The sequence below is a fragment of the Enhydra lutris genome, unplaced genomic scaffold, assembly GCF_002288905.1.
Source record: "Enhydra lutris kenyoni isolate GAN:26980312 unplaced genomic scaffold, ASM228890v2 scaffoldscaffold65, whole genome shotgun sequence".
Classification (NCBI taxonomy): Eukaryota; Metazoa; Chordata; class Mammalia; order Carnivora; family Mustelidae; genus Enhydra; species Enhydra lutris.
The window spans coordinates 3,379,567-3,396,936 of record NW_019154149.1 but is presented as its reverse complement, the minus strand read 5'-3'; the positions used below and the strand labels follow the sequence as shown (position 1 = coordinate 3,396,936).

The window sequence follows — 17,370 nt, the reverse complement described above, 5'->3', positions numbered from 1 at the left end:
CACTTCAAGGAGTATCACCCGATTTCTCAAGAAATCCTTGTGGAACATCTGGTTCGTTCATGGCGTTCAACTACACCAGGTTTTCTAAAGAACTCAGAACACATTCCGTACCTGCCTTAGGTGAAGTTATTTCTCTCTGATTTATCCCTGATTGAAAACTAACTGCTAGGACAGTTTTCTGTTCCAGACCTTTCTCTGAACTGTAAGTCATGCCTTTTGAGAGCTCGGTCCCAGCAGAACTTAAAATTCACTCCCACAGAAGTACACTTTCCTCAGATGCCCCAGATGGTGTTGGCTCAGGGTACTTACGCATGGGTGCTCTCAACTGCGGCCCTACTGCTTCGCTCCTTTTGACCTTGTTCGGAAACTCTCAGGGGACATCTTATCTTCCCGATAGGATTGCTGCTCCGAATCTCCATCATTCTATTGGTGGGGGTGTGTCCTGCTGATCCCAGGATCTCCCTTACACAGAGCCTTCGAAAGAGCAAGCATTCAATTCATGTTTGGCAGACAAACGAGCCAGTGAGGAAGAGTTCATTTAAGATTTACTTTCTCCTGCATTCTTGAATAAGCCAAGCAAACCTGGTATGAATCACTTAATTTTACATGACAGACTAAAAGGGGAGTGAATCCAAGAGGTAGCCATCCTTTATGATTTTTCCTCTATTCTTTGAGCCCCTCAATTTTATTTCTAGGCTTGTTCACATTTACAAGGAAATTTCTATTCTAATGCCTTGTTATCTTGCTCCAGATCACAAAAAAGATGGGAGGTTTCCCGATTTGTTTTGCAAAATATCAAAACTCATATTCTTAAACCTGATGAACAACTATGAATGTGTGACCACTATCATTCATACAGTTAGACTCTGAAGCTAATTAAACTTTCTATTACAAGAAATGGTATGAGGGGCACCTGGCCTGCTTAGTCAGTAGAAATGCGACTCTTAATCTGAGGGCTGTGAGTTTAAGTCCCACATTGGGTGTAGAGATTACATAAAAATGAAAACTTATTTAAAAAAAGAGGGGGTGCCTGGGTGGCTTAGTAGGTTAAGCATCTACCTTCAGCTCAGGTCATGATCTCATGGTCCTGGGATCGAGTCCCATGTTGGGCTCCCTGCTCAGCAGGGCCCAGCTCTATGCTACTTGGACATTTGGCTGTTGTCTTCAAACGAAGAGTGAAGAATCTTCTTCAGACTTCGCTTAGGGCAGGAGAAGCTGCTGGATGGGACACTGGAACTTTCACTGGCCATGGCAGTAGTACCGTCAGTGGCAGCAACTCTGGCCTGGGTTCTCTTTCTCATCTTGCAGAACTTCCTCATACTAGCATGGGAAGGAAGTGGGATCAGTGCCATTGACCTTGGCCGAAAACTGTTGGACTTCCATCTTGCTGGTTTCCACGTGGGCCCTGGGACCCCACAGGAACTCGTAGCAGGCAGGGTCACTGCCGGGCACCTGCCGGTACTCCAGGTACCATTCCTGCACCCAGACATTGGTCAGGAGCTCCCGGGGCTCCCCATAGATGATGTGCTCCTCGCCGGCATACACCCCCATGACCCCCAGCGCTTCCCACACCTCCTCCTCGGGGGCACGGTGACCCTCCAGGAGGATCACCCCCAGGAGCACCACCAGGAGGCTGGTCTTGGGCGGGCCCTGCTCACTGCTCAGCATCGCATCACATAGCAGTGGCTGGCGGGGTCTACTTCCTTCACATCAATGCCAAAGACAACCTCCGTGCACTCATAGGCTTTCTTGAAGATCACAGGGAAGTGGCCCTTGTGCTCTTTGGTGATACTCTTCAGCATTTCTGCCTCTGTGATGGGCCCCTTTGTTATCTACTTGACACTCAGGAACCACCCCTGTTTGGCCACCTTTTGGTTAAGTGCATCCCTGAGCAAGGATTTAGGTGCTGGTGGAGCCCCTTCTCTTGGCTTCTAGAACTCTCATCAGATTGACTCGATGGAGTGGCTGTGATGGCAGTGGGGGAGGAGCTGGCTCTCTGAGAACCGTAGGGAACACTTGGTTTTTCAGCAGCAGGCACCACGTTGGGGGGGCCCGGGATCAAAGGAGAGAGAGGAGGAGGTTGTGGCTTCTACCTCCTGAGACATGAGACCCTGCACACAGGCCCCAGGGCTGTCTTGGGGCCTGAAGGTCTTCCTTAAGTTTGCAGCCCTCCCTCTTCCGGCCCAGAGGCATGATGACTTATACTGGGGGTAGCTTGCAGGAGGGTGGGCAGTGGGGATCCCCAGACATTGGCAAGAGAGAAGGAAAGCATCTGTGGCCCCAGCTGACAAACTCATCCATGACAGCTCAGGTAAAGGCAGCTTCCAGGTCTCCTTTTTAGTGGTGCTCATGGGCCTCACAGGGTTCCCATTCTCCTGGCTGGCTCATTTCCAAAGAACTGAAAGAGGGATTGAGATAGCTTTTCAGGGAGCAGCTGGCACAGCCTGAGGTCAGGTCAGAAGCCTGAGGTCAGTCTAGAAGCCTAAAGCTTCTAGGGCTGAGAATAGGCTGTGGATGGTCAGGCACTGTGGGTCCTGGGGCCCTTGGTAGACATTCAGGGCATGCCCCTCACCTTGACTCTTGGCACTGTGTCAGCCTTCAATGATAAGCTGACCTGACAACATGGGCCTCAGACCAAGGCTTTTACCTTCCAGTTTCTAGAGCTCCTAGAAGGAGAATTGAAGGGGCAGCTCAGGGTGTGACTACAGGCTCAGTCCTGGGTCCTCAGCTGACAGGAGGGTTGGGGCCAGACTCTGAGGTCCCCACCATTCTGAGGTAGACAGTTCTCTTGGTGCTCAGAGTCCTAATTTTTCTTCTGCCAGGGTCTGGGCCCCACCACTCTGCTGAACTCCTCTGACTTTCTCCTGAGGAAGAAGTGAGGGGCACCACATCAGGTATAATTGCCCAGGGTCTCCCAGGGTTTATAGCAGGGGCCTCCTTTATCTGTGGTGGGAGGGCCCATTATGTTATTAATATTTCCTCCTGATGGGGCCTACTCCATCCTCTACCTCAGCTGACCTGACTTTGCACCCTCAGATTGAAGGCCTCCCTCTCTGAGAGGAACTACCAGCTGCAGCCCCATGGGGAAAGGGATAGCTCACGACCACTGGCCACCTCTAATCAGGGTCTTCCAGGTATGACAGCAGGGGCTGGGCTCATCTGTTCTGGGACAGGGGTACCTGCAGTCCTCCCTTGGGATTTTCAGCTTTATATCGGTATCCCACGGCCGCCATGTCTTTTTCTCAGACCTCCCTGAGACGACTGAGACAAAGAGTGAAAAGATGCCACATCCAGCTACTTTTGCCTCAGGTCTCCCAGGCCTGGCAGCAGGAGAGGGCGGATGGGGTGGGGGGGTGTAGTCACAACTACTCCTGACAGGACTTCGGCCACCCATATTCCGGTCGACCCAAGAATTCTTCCCTCAAGCCATGGCCCCAGTCTTCCCAGGGCCTCCTCTGTCTGTAGTGGGAGTTTCCCTGCTTTTCCTCAGAGCCCTCACTTTGATACCTAACGAATGACTGAGATACCCCAACTCAGAACTAGAGGGGGCCCCGCAAAAATCTGCCCTGACCCCTGTTGTCAGTCCTGGAGATCCTGGCAGGGATCCTATTTCCACCTGACAGGGCCTGGGACCTGGGATCCCTCCCTTTGCTGACCCAAGTCCAGTCATCCCAGCTGAAGCCTCTTCTTCAGACTCCAGAGGTCGAAGTCAGGAAACACTAAATCCAAGGACCCCACCTAGGGCCTCCCTGGGTCGAAGCAGGCCCACTGGGGCTGGGGTCCATTGGGCTGTGCGGTGGGAGGTCAGCTGAGCCTTCCTACAGGATCATTGCTTTGCTGCCTGGAACTGCCCAAGCCCTCTTCCTCCGCACACCCTGAAATCAAGGCTGCACGTCCCAGTTCTCAGAACTGCCAGTGAGGGGGGCGCTTTGCTTATCCTCACAGCCTTGCCCAGTGTCCTGTTCTTAAAGTTTATCTCCTACACCGCTGTGGCTGGGCAGCGTGATTTGGGGGAGTCCCTGCTCTTTGGAGGTTATCCAATATTGCATCATTGCCCTAATACCTGCTATTCCCTCTTCAGAACATTCTTTCGATTCTATTACAATATTTTTTTGAAGGCCGGGCTTCACTGGCTAAAGTGATTTCAGGTGGTTATTAACGGAGTCTGAAGCCATACATCATCAATCAACCTAATTTTTCCTGATACCTGATACTACCCCGGGGTTATTGGCCTCCGTGCTCTGAGATGATGTCTCAGATTCCTTCAGTGAAACAGCGCAGAAGTTTAAACAAGTTTCTCCCCCATCCCGTCATCTGCCATCTCTTGAAGACCATGGGCCCTCCTGAACTTCACCGCTGCCTCCCCCTCCCAGCCCCCAAACACAGCTACCAGTTCAACACAGGGACTTCTCATGGTCTGCTTTGATTTTGTTGCTGATAGGCTGAAAAATGTTCCCCCAAACATACCATCTCCCAGTCCCTAGAACCTGTAAATGCTGCTTTCTTTGGGAAAAGGGTCTTTGCAGTTGTGGTTAACCTAAGAATCTTTCGATCCTTCATGATTACCCAGGTGCGCCCTAAATGCAATCACTTGTATCTTCAGAAGAGGGAAGCAGAAGGATAGTCAGAGAAGGCAAGGTGAAGAGAGAGTAGGGGGAGATTTGAAGATGTTGACCTTGAAGATGGCCATTACGTTGCCACAAAGACAAGGAGAGTCAGTAGCTACCAGCAGCTGCGAGAAGCAAGGACAGGATTCTACCCTAGGGTCTCTAAAGGGAGTGTGGCCCTGCCAGCATCTTGATTGCAGGTCAGTGGAAGTGATTTTGGGCTTTTGGCTTCGGGAACTGTAAGAGAGTTCATTTCTGCTATTTAAGCCTCCCAGTTCATGGCAGTTTGATACAACAGATCTAGGAAGCTAATACATTGTGGTTCCCATTCTACCTTCTGTAGTTTTCCAGGGTTGATTTTTGGGAATGGAAGACAACAGCACAAACTTGATTATCACTAACTATAGTTAAGGCACTACATCTGTAAATAATTTAGGGAGAAGTAACATCTTTATAGTATTTTGTTTCACATTAGCGAATATGGTATATATCTCAATTTGTGACTCTTTTTGTCTGAATCCCTCAGTTAAATTTTGTATTTGTCTCCATAAAGATCTCATACTTTTTTGTGATTTGTAGTTCTTCTTAGGTAACTTTTGGATTTTGTTCCTATTGTGAATAGAATATTATGTATTACAAGCTCTAAGTAGTGACTGCTTTTGAGTGGTAAGGCTCTGCATTTTGCGATATACCGCCTTTCTGAAGTCCCTTATCTATTCGAGTGTATTCCACACACCTCTTCCTTTTAGTTTTCTAGGCAAATGGTCATCTTGTTAACAAATGGTATCTCTCTTCAATATTTGTATCTCTATTTTGACATCCACATCTCTGGCTTTGTGTTCCAGTGCAGTTTTAAACACTAACAATGAGAGTATAGATCTGCCTTGTTCCTGACTTTAATGAGAATGCTCCTAATATTTCCCCTCTAACTCGCAGTAGAATTTAGGAAAAGGAAGCTCCATTCTATTCTTAGTTTGCCGGAGTTTGTACCATGAACACATGTTGAATTTCTTTCAAAGGCTTTTTCTATGCTCACTGGCGATAACACTTGTTCCCCTCTAATTTGTTAATGTAGGGAATTAACAGTTGAAAGTCTTTTCAGTGTGAAGTCATATTTTCATTCCTTGGACACAGCCTGTTTGCTCACTTAATTCACTGCTCTCTTGACTGTGCTATTTTATTTAAGAAATTTATTGCTATATGAATGAGCTTGGCTCAAGTGTTCTGTTAGTGGGATTGGGGGGCGAGGTCCTCACTTGGTTTTTTAATCAAGAGCTGCTGACTGGGGAAAAATGAGTTGAATAATATCCCCCTCCTTTCTGATATGCTTTGGAAAAGTTTACAAAAGCTGGCAATTATTTTTCCCTGATCATTTGGTAGAAGTAGTCTCCAAAATAGTCTTATCTGATGGGACACCTGGGTAGCTCAATTGGTTAAGAGTCTGCCTTCAGCTCTAGGTCATGATCCTAAGGTCCTGGGATTGAGTCCCACATCAGGCTCCTTGCTCGGCAGGGAGGCTGTTTCTCCTTCTGCTTGTGCGTGCTCTCTCTCTCTCTAACAAATAAATAAATAAAATCTTATATTTTATTTTATTTTATTTCTTTTCAGTGTTCCAAAATTCCTTGTTTATGCACCCCACCCAGTGCTCCATGCAGTATGTGTCCGCCATAATAAATAAAATCTTTTAAAAAATAGTCTTATCTGAGACATTTGAGAGTGGCTTGAATTTTGAATATGGTTTCCATTTTTATTTTTGAATTCACATTTTATGTGTATTTATGGATGAATTTGGTTATTTATTTTCTAAAATCTGGTCCATTTCCCTTAGGCTTTCAAATTTCGTGGCATGATATTTATAATAAAAAGTATTACAGAAACTCCCAAACTCATATACCAGTAGAGAGAACCCTAGAATGAACCCAATATACCCGACATTCAACATCAACAATCATTAATATGTGACCAACGTGTTTCCAATTATACCTCCACTATTCACCCATCCTGCAGCTGGAACATGAAGTAAATCTAAGGCATCGCCCCTAAGTACTTCAGCATGCATTTCTGATAGTTAAGGAATGTTTTCTAAAGCATAAACTTAATGCAATTACTATTCCTAAAAAAGAATACCTTATAGGTATTCCCAAAAATCTCTTGTGTTAATTGGCTCTGCTCTTTTCAATTTCATTGTCTTCTGCATTTATCTTCATTATTTCCTGGCTTCTACTTCTTTAGGTCAAATGTGCTATTCATTCCATACCTTCTGAAGTGCCTGGCTGTTTTAAATATTTATTTTCTAATACATCTTTTTAAGACTATGCATTTCTCACTGAGTACCACTTGAGCTGCGTCATACGGGTAGTATTACGTATCTTCATGTGTAGAGTTTGAATATTTTACAAGCTGAATACATCACCCTATTACTCATGCTATTAGAATTGATGTGTATATGTATATACACACACTAATGTGTAAAAATTTATTTTTGAATAGGCTTTAAAGAGGACAAGAGGGAGACTATTTAGAGGAAGTTTCATAATCCAGAGGTATTTGTTTTTGTTTTCATATTAATTATAAGAGACACTTAAACATATTTGACTGCCAGGACAGAGTTGAGTTTGTCCCATGAATGTGAATAACTTTACCACACACGCACACAAAATCAATATGATTGGCAGCGTGTACAGAATTGAAGCCTGTAGATGTCAGCTTCTATGTAGAGCACAGACCAAGCATGGGATAGCATGGAAGGAAAATAGGTCCAGAATAGACACATCACATTCAAGTACAGCAGATTAATAAAATAAAGGACAAACTTCACACGATCATCAAAATAAACACATCCATGACAAACTAGGAATAGAAGGGAACTTCTTCTTTTTTTAATCTTTTTGTTTTATTTAATTAAATAATGGTAAGTGTACTCTTTAATTCCCATCCCCCCTTTCCCCCATTCCTCCACCCATTTCCCCTCAGGTAACCATCAGTTTGTTCTCTATAGAGTCTGGTTCTTGGCTTCTCTCTCTCTCTCTCTCTCTTTTTTTCCTTTGCTCATTTGCTTTGCTTCTTAATTCCACATATGAATTAAATCATATGCTATTTGTCTTTCTCTGGCTGACTTATTTCACTTGGCATTATACTCTCTAGCTCCACCCATGTTGTTGCAAATGGCAAGAGTTCATTCTTTTTGATGACTGAGTAATATTCCACTGTTATATCACATATATATATCTCCACTCATGAATCGATGCACACTTGAGCTGCTTCCATAATTTGGCTATTGTAGATAATGCCACTATAAACATAGGGGGGCGTGTATCTCTTTGAATTAGTATTTTTGTATTTTGGGTTAAAAACCCAGTATGGTACCACAACTCCTGGATCATAGGGTATTTCTATTTTCAATTTAATAAGGAACTTCCATACAGTTTTCCACAATGGCTACACCAGTTTGCATTCTCACCAACAGTGCACTAGTGTTCTTTTTGCTCTGCATCCTCATCAACACTTGTTATTTTCCATCTTTTTGTTTCAAGTCATTCTGATGGGTGAAAGGTGCTATCTCATTGTGGTTTTGATTTGCATTTCCTGATGATGAGTGATGTTGAGCATCTTCTCATGGGTCTGTTGGCCATCTGGATGTCTTCTTTGGAGAAATATCTTTTCATGTGTTCTGCCCGTTTTTTAATTGGATTATTTGTTTTTTTGGGTATTGAGTTGTTTAAGTTCTTTATGTATTTTGGATACTATCCCTTTATTGGATATGTCATTTGCAAATATCTTCCCCCATTCAATAGGTTGCCTTTTAGTTTTATTGTTTTCTTCACTGTGCAGAAGCTTTTTATTTTGATGTAGTCCCAATAGTTTATTTGTGCTTTTATTTCCCTTGTCTCAGGAGACCTATCTAGAAAAATGTTGCTACAGCTGATGTCAGAGAGATTATTGCCAGACTTAAAGCTTTTCCCCTAAGGTGAGAAAGAGCAAGGATGTCTGCCCTTATCCCTTAATAGTCAGGGTTGTACTGAAGGTTCTAGCCTGGGCAATTAGGTGAGACTATGAAAAACAAGCCATCCAGATTGGAAAGGAAGAAATGAAACTATTCTTATTCACAGATGAGATGGGATTGTATAAAATAAGTCCTATGGAATACACACACGCACACACACACACACACACACACACACAAACTTAGAGCAAATAAGTCAGGTTGCAAGATAGAAGATCAAATACATATATCAATTGTATTTCTTTTTAAAAAAATTTATTTATTTTAGAGAGAGATGGTATGTGTGTGCATGTAGGGGGAGGGGCAGAGGGAGAGGGAGGAGAGAAGCAGCCTCCTTGCTGAGCACGGAGTCTGAGACAAGGCTTGATCTCATGTCGTGGAGATCACGACCTGAGCCGAAATCAAGAGTTGGGTGCTTGACCAACTGAGCCACCCAGGTGCTCCCAATTGTATTTCCATAAAGTAGCAAGGAATAATAATAATAATAAACCTATGTAATTTCCATTTGCAGTAGCATCAAAAATCCAAAATCTTTAGGAGTACTTTAAAAAATAAGTACAAGACTTATACATGTACATTTACAAAATATTATTGAAAGAAATTAAAGAAGACCCAAATAAAGACACCGTGTCTTCATGGATTGGAAGACTAAATTTTGTTAAGATGGCAATACTCTTCTAAGTGATCTACAGATTCAATCTGATTATCTAAATCCTAGCTGGCATTTTTGCGGAAATTGGCAAGCTGGTCCTAAAATGCTTGTGTAAATTTAAGGGGCCTAGAATGGCTAAAAAAAAATCTTGAAAAAGAACGAAGTAGAAGGACTTACACTTTCCAATTTCAGCTAGAAAGCTACAGTGATCAAGCCAGTGCAGTATTGGCATAATCTAGACATAGAAATCAATTGAAAGGAATTTAAAGTATAGGCATAAACATCTACATCTATGGTCAGTTATTTTCTCTTTTTCAAGAAGCTTAACCAGACAATTTGATGTGAAAACAATCATCTTTTCAGTTATTTTACTGCCATTTGTTGTCAAGTCACATGCAAAAGAATGAGTTTGGACCCCTACCTTACATCATATATGAAAATTAAGTCAAAATGAGCCACAGACCTAAATATAAAGCTAAAACTATTAAACCCTTAAAAGAAAACCTAACTATAAACCTTCATGACTTTGGATATGGCCATGCTTTCTTAGACATGACACTCAAATTACAAGCAACCAAGAGAACATTTGACTTCATCACAACTGGGAAATTTTGTGCGTCAAATCACATGATCAAGAAAATGAAAAGACAACTCACATAATGAGAGGAAATACTTGCAGATCTTACATATCTGAAAAGGGTTAGAATATACAATGAATTTTTACAACTCAGCAATAAAAATAACTCAAATAAAAATGGGCAAAAGGGAACCTGGCTGGCTCAAGTTGGTGGAGCATTTAGTTCTTGATCTTGGGGTTGTGAATTTTACACCTTCGTCAAAATGTCACAGTCATCTTTGGTGGCTTGGTTTCCAGGTCCTTTGCTTTGTTACATTCATCCATGTGTCTATTTCTTTGCTAATGCTATGATGTTTTGCTTACTATACCTTAAATCCTATCTCTTAAAACAAAGCTAATACAGTTCTTCCCGCTTTCTTCTTTTTCCGAAATTATTTTATTGACTCTAGATCCCTTTACCTTTTCATATAAAGTTTAGAATCAGTTTCACTAAATCCATAAAAATCCTGTTGGGTTGTGTTTTTTTTGTTTTGTTTTGTTTTGTTATTTCGGTTTTTTATTTTGTTTTTTGTTTTCTGTTTTTTTGTTTTTCAGTAAGGTCTGCACACAACATGGGGCTCAAACTCACACTCGGAGAGCAAGAGTTGTATGCTCTACTGACTGAGAGCACCAGGTGCCCCTCTTGTTGGGATTTTGGTTGGAATCATGTTCAATCTATAGATCAATTCTACTATTTTGAGTCTTCCAATTCATTAAAACACTGTCTCTTTGTTTAATGTAGTTTTTCTTTTATTTCTTTCATCTTTTTTTCAGTATTCAACATACAGTTCTAGTACATGTTTTCTTAGATTAACTCAAAAAATGGAAACACTGAGGTATTATCATAAGTGGTATTTTAAAAGATTTCACTTCACAACTGTACATTCGCAGTATATAGCAATTGCATTGACTTTTACATGTTGGCCTTGTAACCTGTGACCTTGTTATACTTGTTAATTCTAGGGGTCATACTGAGATCTGAATATAGATATTAGTCTGGTGGACACAGATAGAAAGAGGGCCCGTGTTACTATAGTCCTTTACATGGTATAAAGTTCCTCAGCATGGTAAGAAAGGCAAGTGAGAAAGTTCTCTCAAGCAGCAGCGAGCCATCTCTGTAGGCTCAGAGGATTTAAGAAAATCTAGAGCTTCAAGATTCTCAAATGCATTTATGCAAAAATCACTATCTCATATTCCAACTTTCAACCATTTTAAGGTTCTGACTTTGGCCCAGGATGCTTGCTGAGTATGAGAATCCATTCAACACTTTCTGAGATTGTGCTACCTGAACAGTTAAGCCTTGGGTCTGTCTGATCTTTAGCTCAGCCAAACCTGTGGTAATAAAAGACACGAGTTTCTTTGAACACAGCTAAGGAGCCCTCTAACTTATACTTTGCTTTGAATTGATGATTAATTGAACTGAATCTTATTTTTTTTCTCTTCAAAGCATCATTGGCACCCAGCAATGACCAACCAGTTTCACAATTATTATTATTATTATTATTATTACCATTTCCCTGTCTTTGTTTAAATGCCAGAGATACTGCACAGGTCAGTCTGTTCCCTTTTACCTGTATCTCGTCTCAGTTCACCACAGTGAATAACAACTGTATTGTCAAAACATTCTGGGGAATACCAACACCCAATCCCCAAGTAGTGATTTGCCAGCCAGCGGGGAGTAACCGAATTCCGTCTCCCCATTCTTAGAATCTGCTTCCTAGGCACACTTATGTTACCAATTGTCTTAGTATGTATTTCTCAGAAGAGAGCATGAGAAGGATATTCTTGTGCAAGCGATTTAATGGTTGAGTGCTTTTGGGAGATACTGGGACGCAAGTGAGGGGAGCAGGTTAGGGTAGGAATGAAGTAGAGCTGAGTTGTGAATTTAGCTGAAGACCAGCTTCAGCTGTATCCCAGTTGGAGCTCTCAGGGGGGAATGGCACCAGAGCTGTGTTGCCTTGTGCCATGGGAGTAACCACTATATCCTTGTATCAGTAGTCTGCTATATGGATATCCCACATTTTAGTTATCCGTTAATGAAATGATGAATATTTGGGTTGCTTTCACTTTTTGGTTATTATGAATAAAGCTATTTCAGATAAAGCTGTTACCAACATTTATATACTGCTCTTTGTATGTATCTAAGCTTTCATTCTCTCGAGTGAATGCGTAGGACCGGGAGAGCTGGGTCCTACCATGTTTATTTGAGGTTTCAGAAAACCTTCCCTGGATCTCTACCATCCAGAAACTTGATGTTCTCAGACTCCCTCCCATGCTTCTCCCTTACAGAAATGTTTTATTTTGGAGTTTCATGCAGTGTGCCCACCCTCAGGACACAGCATGTGTCTGTGTGTGTACACACATATATACATACACACACCCAACAACTTCACTCCATGCCAATCGCTTGCTCCAAGTTTTGACTCCCCTCCAAAATTCTGCCTGCCCCTGTTAAATCTCCAGAGCACCACTTATTTTAAAAAGGGGAGGTGAACAATGAGAGACTATGGACTCTGAAAAAACAATCTGAAGGGTTTGAAGAGGTGGGGGGGGGGGGAGGTTGGGGAACCAGGTGGTGGGTATTGGAGAGGGCACGGACTGCAGGGAGCACTGGGTGTGGTACAAAAACAATGAATACTATTATGCTGAAAATAAATAAAAAAATGAAAAATAATTATAGCATTAGTTGTTTTAAAAATAACTCATCCAGGGCTTATCAGTATTATTTCTGGGAGGATTTGTTTGTTAAAAGAGCACTCCTTCATACTGGAAGTGAAACTTACCTGGTGTACTTATTTACTCAATTGCGTTTCTTTCTAAATGACATAAACTTCAGTACTATTAGTTCAGAAGTACTAAGGCTATTATTCCTTTGGTCACCTTTGCTCACCAATCGCTGCCTCGTTAAAAGATCAGGTCCTACATTTGATCTCTTAAAATACTTTCCTAGCGTAAACAAACTTCATGTTCACTCTCCTTTCCTGACCTCATGATGTTACAATCACATCACATAGACACGTACAAAACATTAAGAAATTCTCTCTGTGTAATAAATAAAACTATTGCTGGAGGGAAATGAGACCCAAAGCACAAAAGCCATTTTCAAGGTCATACAATGAATCTATGGCAGATGACTCAAGGTTTCTTAAGTGGCCAGTGAATTAATTTTTTTTTTTCCCAGTGAATTTATCAGTAGCTTTCAATCAAGGGAGACAACAATAAACCATTTCTTTTAGTGCCCTCCCACTTTGACTCTGGGGTTGTAGCTCTGAATTGTTTTAGCCAATCAGATATTTGCAAATATGACACAAGCAGAGGCTTGAGAAGTGCTTTTGGGCTTGCTTACTCTGGATTTTCTGCTGTGGGAACGTGACCAGGCAGGCTAGTTACATGGAGCACAGCTGGGTCATCCTAGTCTGCTCTGATGAAAAAATTCTAGGTCAGCCAGAGCCCTCTGACTCCCAGTTATGAACAAGTGTAGCTAAGTTTAACTTAGCCCAGCCTAGTTTAGCTGTACCTTATATTCTTGTGAGTTACAGAAATGATTATCATATGCCACGGGGTTTTATGATGGGTTGTTCTGCAGCATTACTGTGGCTAAAAGTAGTTGGTACAGGGATATTATTTTATCCTTAAAATTCTCTACATGCCTCTGGCTTGAGGTCTCAGGAGGCTTCCTGATGAGGAAAGGAGCTCTTGGTTTCTAAAGTTCCTTATTTGACTGTTTGGAGATTTTCAGTTCCTAACTACAAGGGGGGCTCCTCACAGGGCTGCCTCATGAGGCAGATGATTCCATCATAATAAGAGATCTGAGAGACGGAGGGTGACAGTGCTCAAGCTGGAAGGCACAGACTTTTTTGTTTTGTTTTGTTTTTACAAACTTTTCCCCCAGCTTCATTGAGCTATAGTTGACATATAACGTGGAGACAGTTTAAGGTGTACAATATGTTGATTTGAACACTGATATGTTGCAGTATGATTACCACCGTAGCATTATAGCTAACAAATTCCACACATCACATAATTCCATTTCTTTTTGTGGGGAGACCATTTAAGGTCTACGCTCTTAGCAACTTCCAAGTGCATAATTCGGCATTGTTAACTATAATATATTCTGCTGTACCTTAGATCCCCAGAACGTATTCATCTTCTAAATGGAAGCTTGTACTCTTTGACCAGGATCACCCTATTTTCCCCACTCCTCAGCCCCAGGTAACCACCATTCTACTCTCTGCTTCTATGTTATGCTCCAAGATCATGATCTGAGCTCAAGGCAGATGCTTAAGCGACTGAGCCACCAAGGCACCCCAGGACGAAGTTACTTTTAAATCTAGTTGTTAGTGAATGTCTGACTGAGAAGGTGACATCAAAGCAGTATTTGAAAGAATGAACTCTGTGGAAGAGATTTTCTGGAAGAGCAAAGAACAATTGTGAAGGCCACAAAACTGGGATATGCTTACCATACTCCAGAAACAGAAAGTAGGCCAGTAGGTGAGAGTTTTTGGAGATGGGGTCAGAGAACTAAAGAGGGAAGAGTAGATCAGAGGATGTTAGGAAAAGGGAGTTGGGTAGAGACTTACAGAATATTGTCTAAACATTGGCTTTTATTCTGAATCTAGTGGGACCTGTTAGAAGAATTGTAGTCATATGACCTGTCATATATGTGTGCAGAATCAGTCTAGCTACTGTAAAGAGGAAGGAATGAAAGGACTAAGAGGGAGAAAGCAGGGGACTGGATAGGAGATTATCTCAGTGATCCATGCTAGAGATGATGGTGATCTGGACCCGTATGGTAATGGATAATGTGAGGAGAAGGTATTTAGTTGGATTCTGGGTAATTTTTGAAGCTAAATCCATGAGGATTTTATGGCTGATGGGAGATGAGTTGTTAGAGAATGAGAGGAATGAAAGATGAAGGAGAAACTACATGGATGGATTTACCATTAACTGCGATAGAAGATGTGGTAGATGCATGTGTTGCAAAGCCACAGATCAGAAAGGAAATGGTATAAATACAACACATTAATATCAAAAATTCTGTCTAATAAAAGTAGCTATACCTAACACTGAAAAACAAGGCAGGAACATATTTCAATTACTATAAACAACAGAGGTAGTAGCTACTACAAATCAAGAATTAAAGTAATAAAAGGCAAGTGAGAGATGAGAATAATACACTTATAGTAAAGGGAGACCAAACGGCCAATATACACGAGAAGATGCTCAACATTACCAGCAGGAAAATGCTGTAGAAACAAAACTGAAGTATCATTTCAAGTGTGTCAGAATTGCATACATTTTAAAATCTGGTAAGTCCAAGTGTTGGCATTAATGTAGATCAAAGAGAACTTGGGAAATTCTGGCAAGAGTGGAAATGATCACACCACTTCTGGGGGAGATTTTGCAAATATCTTACAAAGTGGGCCTGTATATATAAACCCTGTGATCCTGTAGTTTCACTTAAGTGTTCATCAAACACGAGTAAAGGCATTGAGTTTATTCAAAATGGAGGATCATGTACAACAGTTAAATAGAACTAATAAGAGCTGCGTGTAACAGCATGGATGGGGGGTGCCTGGGTGGCTCAGTGGGTTAAAGCCTCTGCCTTTGGCTCAGGTCATGATCCCAGGGTCCTGGGATCAAGTCCCGGATTGAGCTCTCTGCTCAGCGGGGAGCCTGCTTCCTCCTCTCTCTCTCTGCCTGCCTCTCTGCCTACTTGTGATCTGTGTCTGTCAAATAGATAAATAAAATCTTTTTTTTAAAAAAAAAAGCATGGATGGGAACATTTACAAACATTATCCAACATTTAGAATACTCTTACAAAGTTAGATACATTCCCCAATGTACAGATAAAGAAACTAAAATATAAAGGTGTTCAGTTTCCCTGACTCCAGGATTTAAATTCTGACCCAGAACTATGTGAATTCCAAGTTCATATTATTTGCAGTACTGCATGGGATGTTCAGGTTTTGTCCCCAGTCAAGATGGACCAGGGGAAATGATGAAAATGTTTGCCTTTTTTCCAGGCCCAAATTCATTTGTCATTGAAAGGCTATTCAGTTTTGAAGACCTAGCGTGACTAAAATGGAAGATTGACTTCTAGTTTGTAATATAAAATGCAAATGCCAATATTTATTTTTGCAGACTTGGGTCTATTTTTAATTATACACTTAAAGATGCATAATTTGCTCTTCTACGTAGATCAATACTCAGAATGATATTGATTCTTTCCGTAATCTCCTCCCCAAACCTTTCAACATCACGTGTCCATACGGTATTGATGAATGTCTGCTCCAGCAGGCAATTACAGCAATAACATCTGTGCATTCTATGGTTTTCTGATTAAACTTTTCCCCAAAGTACTAAATGCAATCATTTAATACATACTAATTATCTTTCCTATTATGTATGGTCCATAATTAAACAATGTAAGATGCATGGATTCAGCTGCATATCAGTACTGATACTGACAGGTTTCTGATGGGCCGTCTTACTACAAAACACACTCTGTAAGTTAATAGTTGACTTTCTTGCATTCCCTTTGTTAAAATTATTTTTCAAAGATCCGGTAGTATGGAAAGAAGAAAACAAAAGATTTTACATAGATGCATACAAATCTATGATTTACACATAGAGCTACTTCTAAACTTAATATACTGGTAAATTTGTGGAAAACCAAATATATAGAAAACCATAAAAAATCACATATTTCTGGATAAAGCCATAAGAAAACTGGTATTTCTCAAATTCAGACTGAGTTAATCTTATCTGAATGTCTACACATGAAATAATTTTTCATGAGCATAATTCCCAATAAATATAATTGTGTAGAAACTAAGAGGTAAGGATAACTTATAAAGAACTTTTTGAACTCAGCAATAAAAACAGACACTTCAATTAGAAAGTGGTCAGGAGCCTTGAAAGACTTGAACAAAAACCTGGCCAAAGAAGTTCGAAGAATGGTAAATAGGGGCTCCTGGGTGGCTCAGTCATTGACCATCTGCCTTTACGGCTCAGGTGATGATCCCAAGGTCCTGAGATCGAGCCCCGCATTGGGCTCCCTGCTTGGCAGGAAGCCTGCTTCACCCTCTCCCATTCCCCCTGCTTGTGTTTCCTCTCACTGTGTCTCTCTCTGTCAAATAAATAAAATCTTAAAAAAAACAGTGATAATACAAAAAATGAGCAAGGATGCAGAGAATCTGGATCATTCACACATGCACACATAGAATTCACAGCTATCCTGGAAAACAGTTTGGCACTTAAGAAATATTCCAAATTTCTACATCTGTTTCACAGCAGTTATTATTTTTTTCTTTTTACCCTTTGACTCATGTTACCTATTTCTCCCACCCCCCCAACTCTCACAATCACTATCCTGTTCTCTGCATCTATGAGGGTTTGTTTCGTTTTGTTGGTTTTTGGTTTTGGTTTTTGAAATTCCATATGTAAGAGAGATGGTATACAGCTTTTGTCTTTCTCTGATTTATTTCAC

At 41.4% G+C, this 17,370-nt stretch overlaps 1 pseudogene; it reads right to left on the bottom strand.

Annotated features, from left to right (window-relative positions):
- Positions 1 to 1,139: 1,139 nt before the first annotated feature.
- On the bottom strand, positions 1,140 to 3,233 carry LOC111158958 (annotated as a pseudogene).
- Positions 3,234 to 17,370: the final 14,137 nt, after the last annotated feature.